This window comes from Anopheles funestus, chromosome 2RL (assembly GCF_943734845.2).
Source record: "Anopheles funestus chromosome 2RL, idAnoFuneDA-416_04, whole genome shotgun sequence".
In the NCBI taxonomy this organism is placed as follows: domain Eukaryota; kingdom Metazoa; phylum Arthropoda; class Insecta; order Diptera; family Culicidae; genus Anopheles; species Anopheles funestus.
Window position 1 is genome coordinate 53,360,740 of NC_064598.1, and position 19,640 is coordinate 53,380,379.

Genomic DNA, 19,640 nt, shown 5'->3' on the forward strand with positions numbered 1-19,640 from the left:
GGGAAGAAACACGAGCAGAAAAGATCTTTCAGACGAAGACGAATCGTGCACATAATACGAGATTTTTATGCTCATGACGGTGAGGAAGTCATTGTGGAGTGGAGTGGAAACCATTTTTCAACACCTTGTTTAGAATTCTCGGAAAAGGTATTATGGGCCGAAAACTGAAACTTCTTCTAAGAAAACAATCCATTGCCACCGCAACCAGCCATTGGGAATGGTTTAATTTTTCACTCCGGTTTCTTATTTCAAACATTAGCCATCCGCGATGGATAAAAAAGGAATGCCGACATATTCATTGTTTGATGTGATAAAATGCCAACGACAAACAGAATACGCTACAACGCGTTTGAAAGATTTCCAATCAAATGAATTTACAGCAAACAATCGCTATAGTACTGCAAGAGCTTGATACAAACACGCGGGATGATGTGGATTTACCGAGCGATCACGATCATTGCCTCTAGTTGAGGTACAAGATCAACTTCAGACGATGTTGAAGCAGATGCTTGAGAGCATACAACACATCAATTGGCACTTTGTTGCTCGACAAATTAGTCGTTGTTGATGCTTTACCCTTCTGTCTTCTACCACCCAGTGTTTGCATATAATTGGCTACGCTTTCATATCTGCTGTGAGTGACATGGAAGATAGCTATCTAGTTCTAACCACATTCTTATACCAAGCGACTCAACCAAGTAAGCAGCGGCAAGCATCAAGTGCACACGGTACTTTAGCGGTCGTTTTACCGAGGGCACCAGGCAGGCAGGCCAGTATCGCATGTGAAGATCCTATCTGTAAAGCAGGCATTCATGTAAACATCTTAATAAAATCTCATAAACTCACCACGCATGCGCAGCTAAAGCTGTCCAAGCGGCCAACTGCTCAATGAACTGCTGTGACCGTACAAAATGGAAGTCCACGCCGGGGTCGGTTTTACCAGCCGTGAATCCGTGGTGCAATTCATCAATTCGTTTGCCTCTGGCCCATAATTGCCAGGACTAGTCCATAATTAAAGACACGGAGGGAAAAAGTTTCACGATGCGTTTCGTAATTTTACTTTCCATATTTATTCTTCTCTTGCGGAACATCCTAATTGTTGAGCTGTTTCGTCGTCTAGCGACAGACGGACCCGAGTGACGTGAGGCCTTCACTCACACGCTACAAACAAATGTCGGACGCAATCTCGAAGCATCTTGCGCGAAGCATTCTAATGTCTTTTCCTTTGTTTTTTCAAATAAAACCGCACGAAAGAACCATTCTACGAGCGGATTCTTCCATTCCTTAAGTGTTTGTGATTTATGGGGTATGGTACCATTTTTTTAACATTTTATTGTTGATATCTTTCGACGACCATTGGGGGATGGAATGCTGTTTTAGTTTTGTCTTATTCTGCCGTTTGTGAATCTTTCCGATTCGTTACTTTTCATCTCCGAACCTTAGAAAAATGTCTTTCACAACAGCGGCTGAAATAAGACACAAATGTAATGTCCTCAAGCCATTCCGAAGGACATTGGCATTTAAATTCCGACGATTTGCATATTGTTTTGAACAGTATAGTGTCTGAAGTTGCTGGCCACACTTGTGAGATGGACTGGTTGGTACAGTATGCCCTCACGTACCCTTATTGTAATTTCGAGAACACTTTTGTCAGCAAGAACAAGACACACGCGAAATTCCGCTAGAACATTGTTTGTAAAATATTGTATGGACACTCATTCTCGAACCAAATTCAATTCATTACTTTCAAATTGTAAAGGTTGTTGGGAAAAAATAACTAAGTAAGTGAGTGTATAAGTTGGACACAAAAAATAAATATGCCGATATTGAGGTTAGTGGCAAAAGATACTGTCCTTTGACCTTTAAACTCTTTAAGCCATTTGTTGACACTCTTACGAAATCGAATGATTTATTTAAATTTGAATCGTTGAAATGATAAGTAGTATATCATTTTAAATACGTTCGTTTTACCGTCATCATAGTTTAAAAAAATTCTTTATAAGAACAGGAATGAGGTTTACTATTAAGTTCTCTCTCCCCCTTCTTGGCTTAACGACCTGTAAGATCACCTCTGCCATTTCTGGCTTAATAGACTTATTTTTAACCACGTAGCCGGATCGTCATTCCTTGCTACGGAGGGACGGTCTAAATGGGATTTGATATCCGCTCCTGTCGTGTGAAACCGGATCCCTTTACTACATACTACCATACACTAGTTAAATTACAAATATCGAACGATAAATTTAAACCAAGTTACAGCATGTTAAAGGATTTGTTTCTTTCGGGTTAAAACATGTGATCTGCCGTGATGTTAAACTATCGTAACAGAATGATTTTTAAAATTGATTAATGAAAATATCATAAAAAATTTAATGTGACTGACAGACTTATTTGGTTTACCAGTTTGTACGTAAAATTGGCAGCAGATAGACCTCGAAAACACTTATAGAAAAAGAAAACTAGTTAAAGGCATGGTATATCTCAATAAACAAGGAGAGTCTTTATGTGACGCAAAATAGATAATTATAACGATAAACTGGTCACAAAATATAAGCAGGTCCTGCATGCCAGAACGAAGTGGTGTGGTATTAAAAACAAATTAACATAGTTGCTTCTAGTTATAGTTGAGCCCTACCTTTCTAAACTGCCCTTCAGTTACGATGATTTCTAAGCCATTCTAATTTCATTTACCCGCGCGGCTATAAAAGAGGCGAGCAAGTTTCAAGAGCAAAAAGACGACTGTCCTTTCCACGCCCAACTTATGTACATTTGGTAGGAAGCGATAGCTCCGAAATGATGCAAAGGTACCCGCAATGATAAATCATTTCTGTATCAAAGCGCTTCTAATTGAAAATTCACGACGCAAAACTGTGTGCCTGTTGATTGATTACTCTGGGGAATCCCCAGTTGTCCTCAACAACCAACTAAAAAAGTAAAAAGTAGGAAATAGAATCGCACTCCCGCCCTACATGGAGGTACTTTGGGATGACCTGCCAAAAAAAGGAAAACTATTCTCCATAAAAGAGATGTCAAAATGGACCCCAGTGATCATCAATTACTCTTCACTGGCGTACTTTCTTCGCTTTTTCTTTTCCCCATAAGGCGAGATTAATGATCTACACCCAGAAGTCGTGAAATTGCAAATAGATGTGTAGAAACGATGATCACTTCAAACGATTTCAGGAAGAAATGTGTGTGTGTGTTTTTTGTACTTCATTTGTACGGGTCTTGGGTAGGGTATTAGAATTGAGTGAATTCTAATGGAATCAACAAAAAGAGTAAATGTCATTTTCGTAGATCTGATTAATATATACATTGCTGCTTTTCTTGTACAATTTACCACGTGCCGCTTATAGTTCAAACTTAAAATGTAAAGTATGTGAAAATCTTTCTTTTCCTTTATAAATTGCCCAAATCGAAACTTAATGAATGAAAAGAATCACAACGAAACAGACAACCTCGTTACGAGCTGAAATTCCCTGGCTGACTGACATTTTCCTCTTCCAACTGACATGTTCGGGTGTAGCGTGACATGTAGTTTAATTTCATTGTGGTTAAATCAGTGCTTGTAGCCAGCCATCCAATGGGGCAGCCAAGCCAACCGAAGGCATACTGTTGCGCTTACCTTCATTCATACAAGCAGTAACACACCATGGACCATCTGAGTTCAGTGCTATTATGCGAGGTTCAGTAGCATAACTGGATTGAATGAAAACAATAATAGCTGACTACTGAGACAACTGAGTGGAAGCGAAGTAAGCCAGCAATGGCTTACCCGTGTAACATACAATTGTAACCAAACCTTAATATATGGGCCACGACCACTGATGTAACGAATGACATTATCGTACATAACATTTAAATATATCCGGCGTAACTTGAAATGAGTATTTCCTATCGAGGAAAAATATCATGAAACAGATATTCATAAGCTATCAATCGCAATATAAAGGATATCCAATAAATAATCCCAAAGCTATATGTCTAGGGGCTATTAAAATATTGCATTAAGTTCAGTTTCAAAACTTTCTCATTGCTTCATAAAGCTTGACGTCAAAAATATTTAATGAATTAAAATGTTTTTGGGTGGGAACCACAGATACGATACAGGAGTAATGTAATGTTGTGTTCCCTTAAGTATAGGAATATGTGCTAAACACGTTAAAATTTGGTAATTTCTTTGGGTATTTGATGTAAATGGACACTTCTCCTTATTGCTTCTTTTGTGACACTACAGACTCAGGAGGTCGTAGCCTGCCATTTCCGGCATAGTTAAACTTCTCCTCTTCTGTCTCCTCTTGACTTAACGACCTGTAACGTCACGCTTACTAGACTTATTTTTACTACTTAGCCGGATAGTTAGTCCTTGCTGTGGGGGGATGCGGTCTGGATGAGTTTTGTTATCCAGTCCTGTCGTGTGGCCGTCGTGTCGTGTCGCCTTTTATCACTTACATTACCGGGCCGCCACACCTAGACTATATTTACCCGGAACAGGATAGAATCTCTTCTACACACAGGGGAACGATCCATAATGCGGATGGAACAGTTGGTACTTACATATTGCATTTAATATTCTTCTTAATTAATGATGAAATTGAGAGTATAAATACCTGAAAGAAAAAAGAAAAAAAGACTACATTAGTGAGGCGTACATTTAATCATAAATCAAATGAAATATAAACTAATTTTAAACTATTATATAAATTCTGATGAGCACTCAACAAATACGGAAAATCCGTGTTTTATTTTATTAGCATTATAATAAAATTTCCAACGTTTCTAAGAATTCATCCATCTTAACTTGTCAACGTTCGTCTTTAGTCGCAAGGTTTCTTTTAACTATTAGCACCAACACGCTTCGATCACACCCAGGCGGTTTGTATAAAAAAGCAACATAAAAAAATATGAATCACACAAACGAGTGCGCTTTACCGTCAGAACAATCGCCACCGGGGAAGTGCGAACTAATTTTCGGACCGCGCATAAATTAGATAAGTAAATTCCCGACAAAATTTCAGTAGCTTCTAGGCACGGTTTTACTTTTATTTTTCTTTTTTGTTGGTAGTTTCTGTTTTGTGGTTCGCCGGCGGTTCGCGGTTTTGTTTCCCTAATAAACACTGTATGAATCAGCGCACCGTTAAACTGCTAAACTGTGACCGCGCCTATTGTTACCGAGGAGCAAAATGGCAAACCACAATCAACTCCCGGTGGACACCCTAAATCCTTCTTTATGCCGCCGCTGTTGCCGGTTTGTCGGAAATCTATTAGCAAAGCGCCTAAAAGCCATCAAATTAGCACATTTCGCACGCACGGCAAACATCACTACATCCCAACAAAGCGAGAACTTTTTTCTTAAAGCGTAAACCAAACAATAGGGAAATGTGTGTAGAATAAGGAGCGTTTAAATTTGTTCACTTTGTAGCCAATTTTTAAACCAAAAAAAAGCCAAGCAACAGTTATGGAAAAGGGCTTTCTTTTCGTGACTTTGATTACATATACGCGTTAAATAAACAATTAACACCTACCATATTGCTAGAGCGTTCTTTCCAGTATTAGCTCAACTTTTCTGTCCCTTCCACACGGTTGACAAATATATTATAATCCTCTTTTCTTGTTGCAAAATTTTGTGTTTAAAGAGCGTCCTTCACTAAAATTAAGCTTCATATTTTTCTACCAATTGCCATGCGCGTGTGTTCTAGTAGGTCCTCTAGTAGTGTTCCCATTTTATGGTTCTCTACCCATTCCTCGTTTCCGCAGTCGTTGTCATCTTTGTTGACATGGAATTATTTTTTGGCGCTTCAAAAGCTTGAGCTCGATTGCTCGCCGGCGCTGGTAGCGATATGCAAACGGAATATAAATTACCAAATTAACCAATGGTCGGGCGCCACGGTCATGAACGGGAAACGACAATACGACCTGCACTTGAAGTCCTGCCTACCGAAGGCTTGTGGCATTGAAGTCACCGATTAAAACACCAACAAATTCTCAACTACCAACTATGGACTATGGTAGATATAATAGAAATTTAAGTTGGGCATGATAGAGACAAAAGTGAGCATTGTAATGAACAACATTCAGCGTATGCAAAGTTGATAAAGAATTAGCGCATAGTTCACACAGAGCTGCCGCTTCTGATGTCAGTTTACTTAAGCATTTTTTTTGTGTCAATAAGCTGAATAAAATAAATACAGTTTTGCCAGTTTTGCATAGGTTGTTAAATGTTAAATGTCGTTCACATCGTTTTATGCCCGTCAAGGTTTGACCTTGCCACGATAACGATATGCAAATTACGTTGGTTGAATGTTTTGGGATGACACTCACTCTACCATGCCATGCAAATGCATAAGTTGGTTGTTAAGATGTTCAAACTTTATGTCTCTAGCCGTGTAGCTAATATTGCGAATATAAAGAAAATCACAGATAATAAATATAACCCAAACCTCACAAATATAAGAATGTAAAAAAATGGATTAAATGAGTTTGGGCTTTACTAATTCACTACTAAACTAATAATTTTCAACAAAATTAATACTTATGAATGAGTAAATGATTTATTAATAACTCTTTAAAATTAATGTTAAGAGTAGTCAACCATAGAACATATAAATTGAGCATCACTTAGAATAAAAAAGTCCAAGTAGAAAACCATATGAATAGCTGAACTAATAGCATCACCGGTCATCTACCTCAACCAGTCAATGGCAGACAAGTCAGCAAAACCAGAATAAACGAGAAAAGTAGGTGAAATAGTCACTAGGGTAATGATCAAAGTTGTGTTTTTTATGACCTGTCCAGACTTTAACCTTTTAACAAATTTGACATGCACTATTGCAGCTTCTTGCAACGATATCGTCGGTTGCATCTGTGTGGTCGGTCGGTTAGGGACGCGGGATTCTCTGTTGGGAACCGACAAAATATTCACCGTCTTGCGACCTTGTCAGTGAACAAAACATGGAACCAAATCCGTTGAATTTGGGTGATTGGGATACTGTAAGCCAAGGGAAAAGAGAAACACATTTACATCATGACCAATTTACTATCCAACGGGTTTCCTTCCCGATGTCCCACTCTCTCCAGCGCTTTTAAATGTTTTGACAACCGGCTAATGCCGTCAAGTCAGACCCACCATATCCATCATATGTTTGGGCTTCGGTCAGGGAAACGCCATGGAAACTAGTTCAATTTGGTTGTTGATCGCAGCACAATTTACACTGCTGTAGCGGATATCATCTCAACTTTGATGGATGTATGGTAAAGGGCCCATATCTGTCCGTACAAAGATGGAAAGGTAGCCACCATCGTACATCCGATATATATTTTTTTAATCTTAGCAACAAAACACATGTGACGCACGACAAATAGACAACGACAACGGCAGCACAATCAAAACGCCACACACAACAATGCGCGGTGTCTCATTCCAAGCTTGACGAGTCCCACCTGACAGTTTCTTTTCATTCGGGTTTTCCATTTCTCTGGAATATGTTGATAATCGCTTCTATCGGAATTTCCTGCTCATTTTGTTATGCATTCGCACGGATGTTTTCTCGCGCGTTTGTATGTGTGTTGTGACACAAATATGGCCGAAAGTCGAACAGAGAATGCAATCGACAAAGTTACAAAAAACAGATATAAAGTTAGTAACAAATAGTGTTATAATGTGTTTCCATTATGAAAATAATATTTCTTTTAAGAAAAAATAAACAAATGGTTATATATTTTGGAATTGAAAGTGCGCCTGAAGTCGTCATAATGTAAGAATAAAGAAATATTTCGAAGTTATTTACATTCGCCGTTTTCATTTCATCCGTTTGATCTCAAGCGGTGAGGTGACATGAGTAACGAATCATGCGAAACAACACGCCGCGAAACGACAAAAAAGCGAAATACATTCTGCAACACGATGCAAATTGCTAAGATGCAGTTGTCCCAAAATATGACTGCACAAAGTGGAACAGCGGAACAACTTCATGTACCTACAGTGTATTTTGAATGAAAATACCAAACAGTAAAAACTCGTGGGTGACTGAACAAATGCAAATGTACCGCACCCGTCCCAAGATAGCGATGGCATCACTGTGTAGTTTGCCTTTCCACTGCAACACGAAAAAGAAATGACCCACGGGATGCTGTACTACGCTGCGTGCATACGAATGATTTCACCCATTTGAGCAGATCTGGAATGGGAAAGGGGAAGTTTGACTGCAAAGGAAGAACCCCAAACGTTATTACTTGAACGTTGAAGGAAAAAAAGAGACGCTCCTTCAGGCACACATCATCCTGGCGCGCTGTACACATTAACCTGCACAGAGGTGATGATGTTAACGAACTCGTACACAGTTTGTCGCCCAGTTTCATTACAACGCATACAGAGCGCAAGAAGTTGATGATCATGATCATTCACCAGTGTGCTGTTTCTCAGCTATAAATTATAAAGCTCTTCATACCGCCGCGTGCGATGATGCGTAGGAACAGAATTTCTTTTTCCTTTATTTCACGCTGTACAAAAGGTTAAAACATTAACCTTTTTCACTATTTTCTAACTTATCATTTAATCTAAGGTACTGTATATGTGAGGTGGAAAAAACGCCTAAAACCTATCCGAAACTTGTGCGAGGAAACCATTTGTAGAACATTAAACTTTAACTCAGTAGAAAAGATGCGTAAATGTGTCAGTAAAAAAGAGACATTTGAAATTTCTTTCCGTTTCAACGACTCGTATGCCTTTTGGGTCACATTATTTTTGGAGAACTTGAACCTTCACGCAACAAATACCAAAAACTCCTCTTACTCCATTACCGGCGTTAAGAGAAGACAAAAAACGTGTGGAGAAATGGGTGAAAGCGTTAAGCTGTTGCTCATAATAATTTTAATTTTGCTACAAACCCACTAACAAGTACACTCCTTACTAACACTCGAACGCGGCGAACGAAGCACCGTTGGCACTTACTTTGTTTACTACGTATAATGCTTATCGATGCACAATGATCGTGTGATTCCATGCTGCACACATGCTGTTGGCATCGATTGGCGCCCAACTGACACCACATTATCGAACGGACGCACTCAATGATTCTACGTGCGTTTGGTCTGCCATAATGCGATGCCTATGTTGTTTGGGCCGTTTTTTTCTCTCTCTCTTCTATTAGCTATTGTCTATGAGTTCGGTAACATTACACGGTACATCGCTATTGTTATGGTTGAGTGTCGTGCGTATGGTAAGTCTCCGTATTCAAAATTTACCCATAACAAGACGATGGACACTACTCTAGTCTGCTGCGTTGGTTTCTTTAGCATTCTTTCTTACGCCATGAATCATGCGTACGTCTGCGCATAACAATACATAAACAGTGGCACGCGTAAGCTTCGGACACAATGGAGCAGTAGATTATGATGCGTAGTCTAATGAAATTAGTTTGAAACCTTTTTTTCTCGCTAACGCAACCACCTTTGCAATCATATTTGATGTTATGTAAAAATTTAAGTTGTTTAAATGGTTTTAGTATACAATTTAACATTAAATAGAATCCCAAAATCTGTTACACTATTCAGTGAAAAGTCAAAACAAAAATCCAAACTAGTAAATAACCAAGAAACCATTATTTTTTTCCAAATAATGCTTCTGCGACTGAGCATAACGAACGTTAAGCGCTTAACAAAGCACACTTAACCCGCGCTTAAGCGGTGAGAGTACTATTCTTTTCTTTTCGATGATTCAAAAGAACACCCAGCGGCACAAAAAAGGCACAAATTGAATATAAAAAAAGAAACTAGATGACCAAAGGCAAAATTCAACAAAACAAAAAAAGAAATGTTGCCGATCATTGTATATTTAGAATGGCTATGGCCTAATGTTTGAATGGAGTTCCCTTTAAACAAACAGAAACTTTCAAGCCGCAGCATTACAATGCGCGGCACAAATGCATTGTAACATTGACTTTCTGGTTGGAGCATCGGCAATTAAAAGAAAAAAAACAGATAACCATTTGCATAACTACCATAACTGCCATGACAGAAACATAATTTAAGTGAGATACGCTTTTTGTTTTATAGCATATTTCCGTCGCCAACTTGATGTCGTTATGCTAAGAAATTGAATTTTTTAATGTAGTCGAGGAATGACAATAGACAAAGTGGATTTGTTTACAAAACTGTTAGAGTTCATTGATTGTTGTAAACGCTTATCGTTAAACAGATTAACTCGATAGTATTCATACAAAAACAGTACAAATATTCATTACATTTTGCTTTATTCAAATTTTTGTTACTTCGTATGCGTTACAGAATATTCCCATTCGTTGTAATCGTCAGTAAACGGTGCATTTGATCAGGTTCTAGATTAGTTGTTTAGATTAATTGAAGCCAATTAGCTTGTCCAGGAGAAGTAAGCCGGAAAGACCGATGGCTAACCGAAAGAAAGCCCCGGCATTTTTAGTTTAGTTGCTGTGGCAGCAGTTACATACCCTAGCCCGAAGCCAGTGGCATTGCGAGCCGTCAGATTCTAATCTACGCATCCTACCACGGAGGGCGGATTATTAAATCATATCGTTCGGCAGCGGAATGAACCCATCAACAGTAATGCACCCAGATATGGAGCAAAACTGGATCCGGGGGACTACTTCATTCGGAAATTAAGCACCAAGAGGAACAAAACGAACACGGAAACATCATCAAACCATCGGCAAACTAATCACCGTCTTTCGACAACGGTCAAAATCACCTGCATTAGAGGCTTTCTCAATTTCCATAACCATAACCTTCCAGGCCGCTCTCCACGTGCGCTCACCGCGTTCCGGACGAAACGCCAGCAGGGAAAAAGGAAAACTAAAAAAAAACACAACAAATACATCCACGGTAATGGACGGCTGCCGTTTGCTGAATTCAATTAATACACTTTCCACGCCACGGTGGACATGAACGTTGCGTTACGACATAGCGCACCAGTACCACAAACTGGGAGTTGGACAAAGGGGGACGGTGGAAAAAAACAAGGCAGCTCCCGAAAACTGGCACAGTCTAACAGTAGTTGCAAACCTGCTGATCTACACCCCGAACCTCCCTCGCATATATCGTGGCTGCGGTTTCCACGCAAACGTCACGCAACAAATCACGCCTAGCTTAGAAGCATTGGAACAAATGCTCAACGAAAGGGGAATTCGCGTAGCCTAATATTTTAAAGATCTCCCGAACTACTGTTATAGGTTGAGAAGGGGGAAGGCGATGGTCAGTTAGGTTTTCATCACGCGCATCGATAGCCATATCACATTTAGCCTGTACACATTACGCCCACAGATTTCTTCTTCCATTTCGATCACGCTTAAAGCTATTGCAAACGACACCATTGACAGAAACGGAAGGATTTTCGGTGCCTGTTTGACCTCAATCACGCTTTGGAAGTAAGGGTTGTTGTAAAATTGCACGCTACCCACAGTTGCCCTGCCTTCGAAATAGGTAATTGTAACGACTGCTAGTCGCGCATCAATCGATGCGAACATCGGAACAGCAGAAAAAAAACGCACAGCGAAATAATTCCGGAAGCACCAACCCGTTCAGACAAATGAGAAGTGATTTATGGACGGGAAAAGAAACATTAGATATCTTTACGAGTTCGTGTTTCGTTTCAAGAAGTCACTGGTCTGGTGTCTGCACTTAACCGTTAGCGGGGTGATTGAAGAAACCAAGATAGTTGTTTGTTATTTTTATTTATTTGCTCCCAGCAGGATTTCGGATAACCTTTATGGGCACAAATCTATGCATATTGTGCGATTGTCGGTAAACGGTTTTGCGAAAAGAAAAAAATACGAGCGGATCGGCAGATCATATAGATTAGCACACGGTGAGGAGCCACTTATACCGCGCAGCGCGAGAGAGACATCACGACTTTTGGACACTTAGGGAGCTGGCGGCTAAAGCTTTCCTGACCAGGATCTGAACCCTGCATTAACCATAATCCTATTCTTGATGCCCCACCAAAAGACATAGCAGCAGTACGCGGAAATGACGCAACATAACTGCAAACATAGCCAAGTGAGCAGAAGATTGTTGCAAATGTCACGATCGACGTTAAATGTCAAATCAAGCTACGTATAGCGCTGTGACGGTGCTGTGCTCGAATACAACGTGCTTTACAACTACTAGGATGAGTTGTTTTCAAATTACCGGTGATCATTGTGTACACAAAACTTGTCTGATCTCGCACTTTTCCTGCGATACACATCACATGCAGTTTGCATGTCGCTTGCTTTTTGTTGGAACTTCAGTAATACTTGGAAAGAGTTGCGGTTTTTTGCTAATCAAATAAATTATTGCTTTTGGGAAACGTGCTTTACTTTTTCCTTTTTTTTGTTAACATTCCAGATGAAACTTTTCTAAGCATAAACAGAACCCACTCAAGGCGAATATTTAATGCTACTTAACATTAATTTCTATTAACCTTACTCGATTTGATATCTATTGCTCTAATCGAGTTTTACCAAAGCTGAATGATTAATAAGCACACTGTGCGTGCGTGCAGCTCCGTAGCGTGGGGTTGGCGGGGTTGGCCACCGCCAAGGGCGCCAGGTCTAGGGGGCGCCCAAATAATAAGCTTTCTTAATACAATCACCAGGCAAATTTGTATTGAAAAAATCCTAAAACATGATCATGTAAAACATCTGTCGTCATACAAATGAATTTGTTTTTTTTTTTGCTATAAACTTTTTGAACATTGCCTGAACTTGTTAGACTGTTCGCTTTAATTAAAATTAAGTCAAAAATGATGCACATTGGAGAACTTACGTCCAGTTAATTTCTGCTGCAACAATTTGTGGGAGAACAATTACAGAAAGAACAAAATGATTTGTATGACGAAAGTTGTATGTTCATGTTTTACAGGATTTTACAGAACATATTCATACAGTGCATACTTGTCGTTCGTCGTATGCGATAAATCCCAGAGCAGCGCCTAAACATACATGCTGCAAAATGGGTATTGATGACTTATTACCGCAAAGAAATCAGCGTAGGAAAACACGATTGACAAATGAATTAACCGATACGCCCAAGCCCAATTTAATTTGTGAGGAATAATTTTCTAGAGAAATTAAAAACGTCTTCTGCAAAATGAATGATGAATTATTATCTAGATTCAAAGGACATAATAGCCTTAAAACGATGGAATGGAGTGAACTGAAGAAACATGCTACTGAGTACGCTCTGAAGTATTCTAGGGATGTTGAAGCGGCAGAACTCATCTCTGAACTGAAAGTATTTAGATTGCAATGCCATATCTGATGAATAATATCGAAAATGCAACACCTAGCGATCTTCTGAAATGTATTCAGAAGTATTCATTAGAATGACTATATGCAAATATTACAACAAGCTTGCGTATTTTTTAACACTTCCAGTTTCAGTAGTGTCTTGCGAAAAGAACTTCAGTAACTTAAAAATTATTAAAAATTACTTGCGATCACCAATGGGACAGGAACGCCAACGTTGCTCTAATTTCAATTGAAAACAAAATACTGTCGAACATTGATGTAGGTGAAATTGTTACTAAGTTTGTAAATGTATTAGCGTGAAAAATTAAACCGTCAATTTAATAAATAAGAACAGGACTACAGCAACCAGTATTTATTTATAATTAATTATTACGGCATTTAGCAATAGAAACCATTATAATACAAAATAATAAATGCATTCATTATAATACAAAATAAAAAATGCATTCACATGCGCACAGGCAGAATTATTTTGGATTTTTGTCTAAAAGTTGTAAGGGTAGAAGGGCGCTTAATTGATTTTCTGCCAAGGGCGCCAAGTGACCACGCTACGGCTCTGCGTGCGTGTGCTAAGTTTTGACGTTAATATTCTTTCGAACAAATTGGTCTCACTAAGCTAATCCATGATCATCACCATGCAAGCCCTTCTTAATTGCTCTAATCTAGCCTATCCTACTTCTACTTACTAAATTTCGCTTCCAGCATTACCATGGCCTATCGCTAAATGAAGGGATCTTTCCCATATCATTCCACAACATTCGCCGGTTAAGGTGGCCGATCCCATCGATCCGTCTGATCTGCTGTTGCTTTCGACTTGATGTGTGGTTTCATTAATAACGAAAGAAAGTATGAACCCAATCAACGATCACTGGGGATGTCATGGATTGGGAGAAAAAATCTATCAAATCGTGAACAACGGTGCGCTTTCACGCAAGCCCGCGATTTACATCTCGTTGGGATCGCGCTACCCATGCTGAGGGTGGTAAGAGGACTCGGCGCTTAAAATGCTATTTCTCTCCACATCGAGAGCATCGATCACACGGGAGAAACCTCATTTCAGCTTAAGCCACCACTGGACATAATCCAAAGATTATTAGAAATGAAACCACCCTCTAGCCCCAGGGCCGCGGCCAGGAAATGCCATCCGCTATCCTGTCTCCCCACAAAACGACAGACGATAATTTCGGGTGAAAGTGAACGAGCGATGCTGGCAGTTGGCCAGCACTCATCGCATCGAATGCAGTATGCAAATGCTCATTTTCGTGTGAGCCGGAAAATACATCACATCGGGGTCTATTGTACCATTTCCTACGATTGGAAGAAAATACAAACGGGGGAAAACAAATAAGACAAAACTTCTAAATAATACCTCATCCGCCCGGACCGGTTATAATGGGTGGCTGGTTAAAATAAACGCTCCCCGAACATGGCATCAATCTTCCGCACATCATACCGAACCCGGCCTTTGCTGCCTTACGGTGGGATCAAAAACAAAGGCACAGGTCTCTAATGCCATCCGTTCAGCGGAGTGCTTCATAGGGCACGCACTCAACCCTGTCACAAGGCCCTGCGCACCTTCGTCAAGTTTCGCTCGCTTGCGATTCCCGCTTGGTTTGCAGTTGTGCGCTTCAAATACCACTAACCGTTGGAGTTGATGCTTTTGACGCCCCAAATAAATTCGTTTTATTTGAGTGAGGAAAGTTGAAAGTTTGAAGGGCGCCATCATAAACGGTGCATCCGTCTAAGCCATGCAGAGCACAGGTTTTTTTTTACCCCTTCTTTGAATAGGATGCAATATCACAACTGGGGGATGGTTTAATTGATTTTTTTTCCTACAGTGCACCGTTAAAAAACGCTTTTACATAAAAAGAGACCTTTTAGTAGTCATAAACGTAGTCATTCATACAAGAAATAAAGCGAAAGAATTTTAACGATGAAACGCACAGTTTGAATACTGTGGGCATGGAAGCTTAACTACAATGAAGACACAATTGACTAAGTGCTTGAATATATAATCCTTACAGGAAATGAAGCCCGTCTGGAACTTTCTAAATAAATATAGTTAAATAAATAACTCTTAAAAAAATGTTCAAAGATGAAATATATATGCGGGGAATATATGAAACATTAACCAACACACTAACTAATCAAGACATCGGCCAACCCAAAGTAAATAATAATAAAAAAAATCAAATTAACTAAGTGAATCATCAAGAATATCAGAGTTCCAAATATACCCACAAAACTAATGCACATCTCCTCTGCCGTCAACAGAACAAACGGAGTCAATTTCATCGCTTTTTAAAGTTCATCGATCACCATCCATAATGCCAGAATAACATGGCTTACCTACATATACAATGTGAATTCATCATCATGACATTCTATTTTTTCGATTCCTTTTCAACAATTTCATACTGTTATACTATTGCTCAAAGCGATAGATAGAGCCTTTCAATGCGAACGATTATTTGATGCAGCGGCATATGCAGGTACAGATGAAGATTTCATTCGTTTACAGCCTTTGCTTCTTAGATGATCGGACGTGAAAATTCAACACAATGAAAATTAAAGATCAAGATGGTGTGACTTGCTGAAAAGTTCTATTGACGGGCTGACATAAATCGATTTTGGTGCATAATTTCGCTCTCGAATGACAATAATGTTGATGATTCGATAAAAGTAAATATCTTTCTATACGTTCCGATATATATTTCTACAACAATTTGATAGAGTGGTTCACCAGACCAACACAAAATACCAACGAACGAATATTCAACTCTTCTGTCGATCTATTATTGTGTTGCTGTCATAAAGTCCGTCTTCTCCGATTCTTGGAATGAAGCTAAATGTTTCTTCTAGACATTCTTGATCTGCCATACCTTCAACGCAACGGATTACTATTGAAATCTTCCATTAGCTCGCTGTAGGGAATATGGCTACACTATGGAGAAAGACTTGTTCAGCGTCAAAACAACAAGCAACGAACGTTCTACTCGGCACCGATGAAAGAAAGAGAAATATAGAATACCTCTAACATATATCGAGATAATTGCATTTAAACCATCTGCCGCATGCCCCAAGCTGTAAAGTAGCTTAAAAAGAGATGTTAACAAACTCTCTGACATGAGATTTCATCCGACAGGATGGTGCAGTGGTTCTTATTTTGTGTTGTGTTACTGCTTACAGCCTTTATCCTAGCAGCGATGCAGCAGAAAACACAAATAGAAACCAGTTTTGGACGATCCTTCGTCTGTTTTGATTCTCCCACACACGCCCGCAAAGCTTCATTTTAAAGTTCTTCGAAGAATTTTTCACCCGGCTATCATTCCTTTCAATTCAATTTACCGACTAGCGCATTCGTTCAAGATAAAATAGAATGAAAAGTTGAAGAAAAATGAATTTTCATTATATTACAAACGGATTGTAGGGAAACACTCAGAGGCGGTGCATGGCAATATCCATGCACAACGAAAGTAAATGCATGCCGGCACTGTCATCACAGATGGAAAGAAATAATTATCATTGAATATGGCATTGGCGCTATTGCCGATTGCAGCCCACATCAACCCGACATCCCAACATCAGCTCATTACAACGCTTTAAGGTTTGTTTCGATCAAGCCGGTGCCGATGTATACAAACAGCACGTCTCTCACGGGTACAGGGGAACAACTCCTCCATTCCCTGCTGCACGACATTCCTTCTGATTTTGGTGTGCTGCATTAAACAATATCGTTGCCGACGAGCGAGCAGCTGCAACATCAAGCCGTTGTTCTAGGCGCTCATGTCAACGACCCGGGCAACATATACACCTTATACGCACGACCATATCCGGGTGAATGTTTGCATCTATTTAGTCTAATCCTATCACCTGTCCACCATACGCACACACGCGATTTATGTAGCCATCGACGGGTCGCGATTACCATTCAATGGCACGAGCTACGCGTGAAAAGCACTACGAAAGGAACATAACACGTCCCTCCTTAACGTCCATTTTTAATCGATCGTTCTACATCGAATGACAAAAGTGGATTATGTGTTAATGCACTATCGTTGACATGTGTTATTTAGCACAATTCTGAGACAGCCATCTCACACGGATTGATGTTGGCGAGAGGTGTTAAATATTAAGCAAATGCATATATTACGACCTTCTTTAAGAATTTAACTGTTTCGCGTCCTGATGAAAGATGTAACGTAAGATTTAACCTAAATTTTATTTTTATACGAATGCGTTAAAATCAATGATCGCAACACTTCTATTGTTTGTAACATCACTACGTACGAGGCTAATTATTTTTTGAATACCAGGAAAAAAAAATGAAGAACTCGAAAGTAATGGTCTACAAAAATATATAGAAGGAATAATACATTTATTCATGATTCTGAACAAATTTTTCACGTTGAAAATTATTCCACGCAGCATCACTATACGCCGTACAAAAATTCGGTAAAAAGTAATAACATTATAGGAAGTTTTAAATTATAATAATTTTTATACTTTAAGCTTCGTATATTTTAGCTTGCATTAGTAAAATTTCAAATAATTCGACCATCCCTATCCAACATAGTTGGGTTAGTTGTGGGCATCATCATCATCATATTCCTTTCTCTAGTGTTTAGTTTTGAAGTATTTTTTAATACTAGTTTTCACAAACATCTAACATATAAAGCTAGTTAGTAAGCAGAATTATGTAGCAAAACGAGTGCGTCGGAAATGACTAATTTCCGTCTTAACGAGTAACGAGTAGACCAAAACCACAATGAAAGTCACAACCTTAGATTGTCATCTAATGCAAGATCGTGAAATGATGCTCTGGCAAAGTGTAGATATAATAAAAATGTCACCTTAACTAACCAATCTCCAATTGTAGTTTCGACTAAGCGCACCAGGAAGTCACCCGATCCCCACACTGGGGAATGGGAATTTGAAAAGAAAACCGAAACAGGACCGAAACCGTCCTACTCATGGTGAAAGGCAACAATAAATCTTCACATCGTGCCGGGTGTGGATGCTGCTGGTGCTTGGGTGACGAGCAGCAATAGCTCCACACGTCAGAGGCAATTAATCATCTACCATAAGAGCCGTACCGTACGTCGTTAGACAGCTTATAGTTGATGCAGTAAATTGAAGCGAAACTTTTGAAAACACACTACACACGCCCCACCAAACAAAACCGAATACTTTCCTAGCTTTTGCTGAGGGCACGGTTCTATCAGCTAGCTTGGAAAAGTTGAAGCAAAACAGGGCATGAATTGTTCTCATCCGCCCAACCGGCAGCTGGATCGAGTGTCTGAGTGCCTGAAAGATGATCCAAATAGCCGTTCTTTTTACATCGCCATGGAAAGCGAAATGTCGAAATGATGGAAAGGGAAACCGCGAATTGTTCACCGTCGCTAATAATGCTAAAGGAGCGGAAAAACTTCCCCACCCCGAAAACCCCACCCTTTCTTGCGGCCATTTCATTTTGAGGCAAGAGAGAATCAAAAGAAACGCATCACCACCCGTAGACAACAAACCTCAAAGTGGTTGGCTAAAGGGATGACACCTTCTTCGTTGGCTCAGTGGTGTTTTTGTTTTTGCCATCGGTTGTCTGCAAGGGGTGCTGATGTTGAGCCCCATACCGCGCCGGGAAGAAGGTTTGCACTGGGTCACTAGATAACGAGGTCAATGGCTTGCAAGTCTTGATGGTGGAGTGAAAAATTGTAGAACATACCCGTCCCAGGTCCCAGGCAACACAAACCGGGAGAAGATGAAAAAATATGAAGCGGAGCTTTCGAAACGGAGACTGCCTAACCACCTTCCAAATGCTAACGACATAAATCGACGTTGATAATAACTGGCGAAAGGGTTCATAACTTAGTGTTTTCTTCACGATGAGAACAAACGGTGCCATCTCCTTCAAACGTTGGCGCAAAAAAAAATTATCACCGCATCGATCATCCGAAGCGTCATCCAGAGCGCAGCGCAACTACCGGCAAGCAGCGAAAAGCTGCTGAAATGATTTCCGTCTTCACCTTCCCGGTAACCTCAACCACCCTCACTGCGTCACCTAACCGTGTGCCACCCGCACACTATACACACGTTCGTCCACCTTTGACATGATCTCATGACAGTAGCTCTGAGAGAATGGTTGCGGTGATACCGAATTACTGCGGTAGTTGCGGCACAGTGTAAAAAAGCCCGGATTGCCTATAGTAGTGGAAAAAGGGCTATTGTGATACATTGCTACCATCCCTTCCCACTCTGTGGTGCGGTTGCAACATTGCGACAGCAGCAATCGAGCCGAGACTGAACGAGCCAGATGCACAAATGCAGCGCTATAAAAATGAACGGTTTATGCTGCGCTGTCACAACGTTATGACAAATGGT

The 19,640-nt window shown here is 39.9% G+C and overlaps 1 protein-coding gene across 5 annotated transcripts in view; it reads right to left on the bottom strand.

The window, feature by feature from the left end:
• The window catches only part of LOC125763018 (CCR4-NOT transcription complex subunit 6-like), a 103,401-nt gene that overhangs the window by 22,586 nt on the left and 61,175 nt on the right, over nucleotides 1–19,640 (bottom strand). The window lies entirely within an intron of this gene.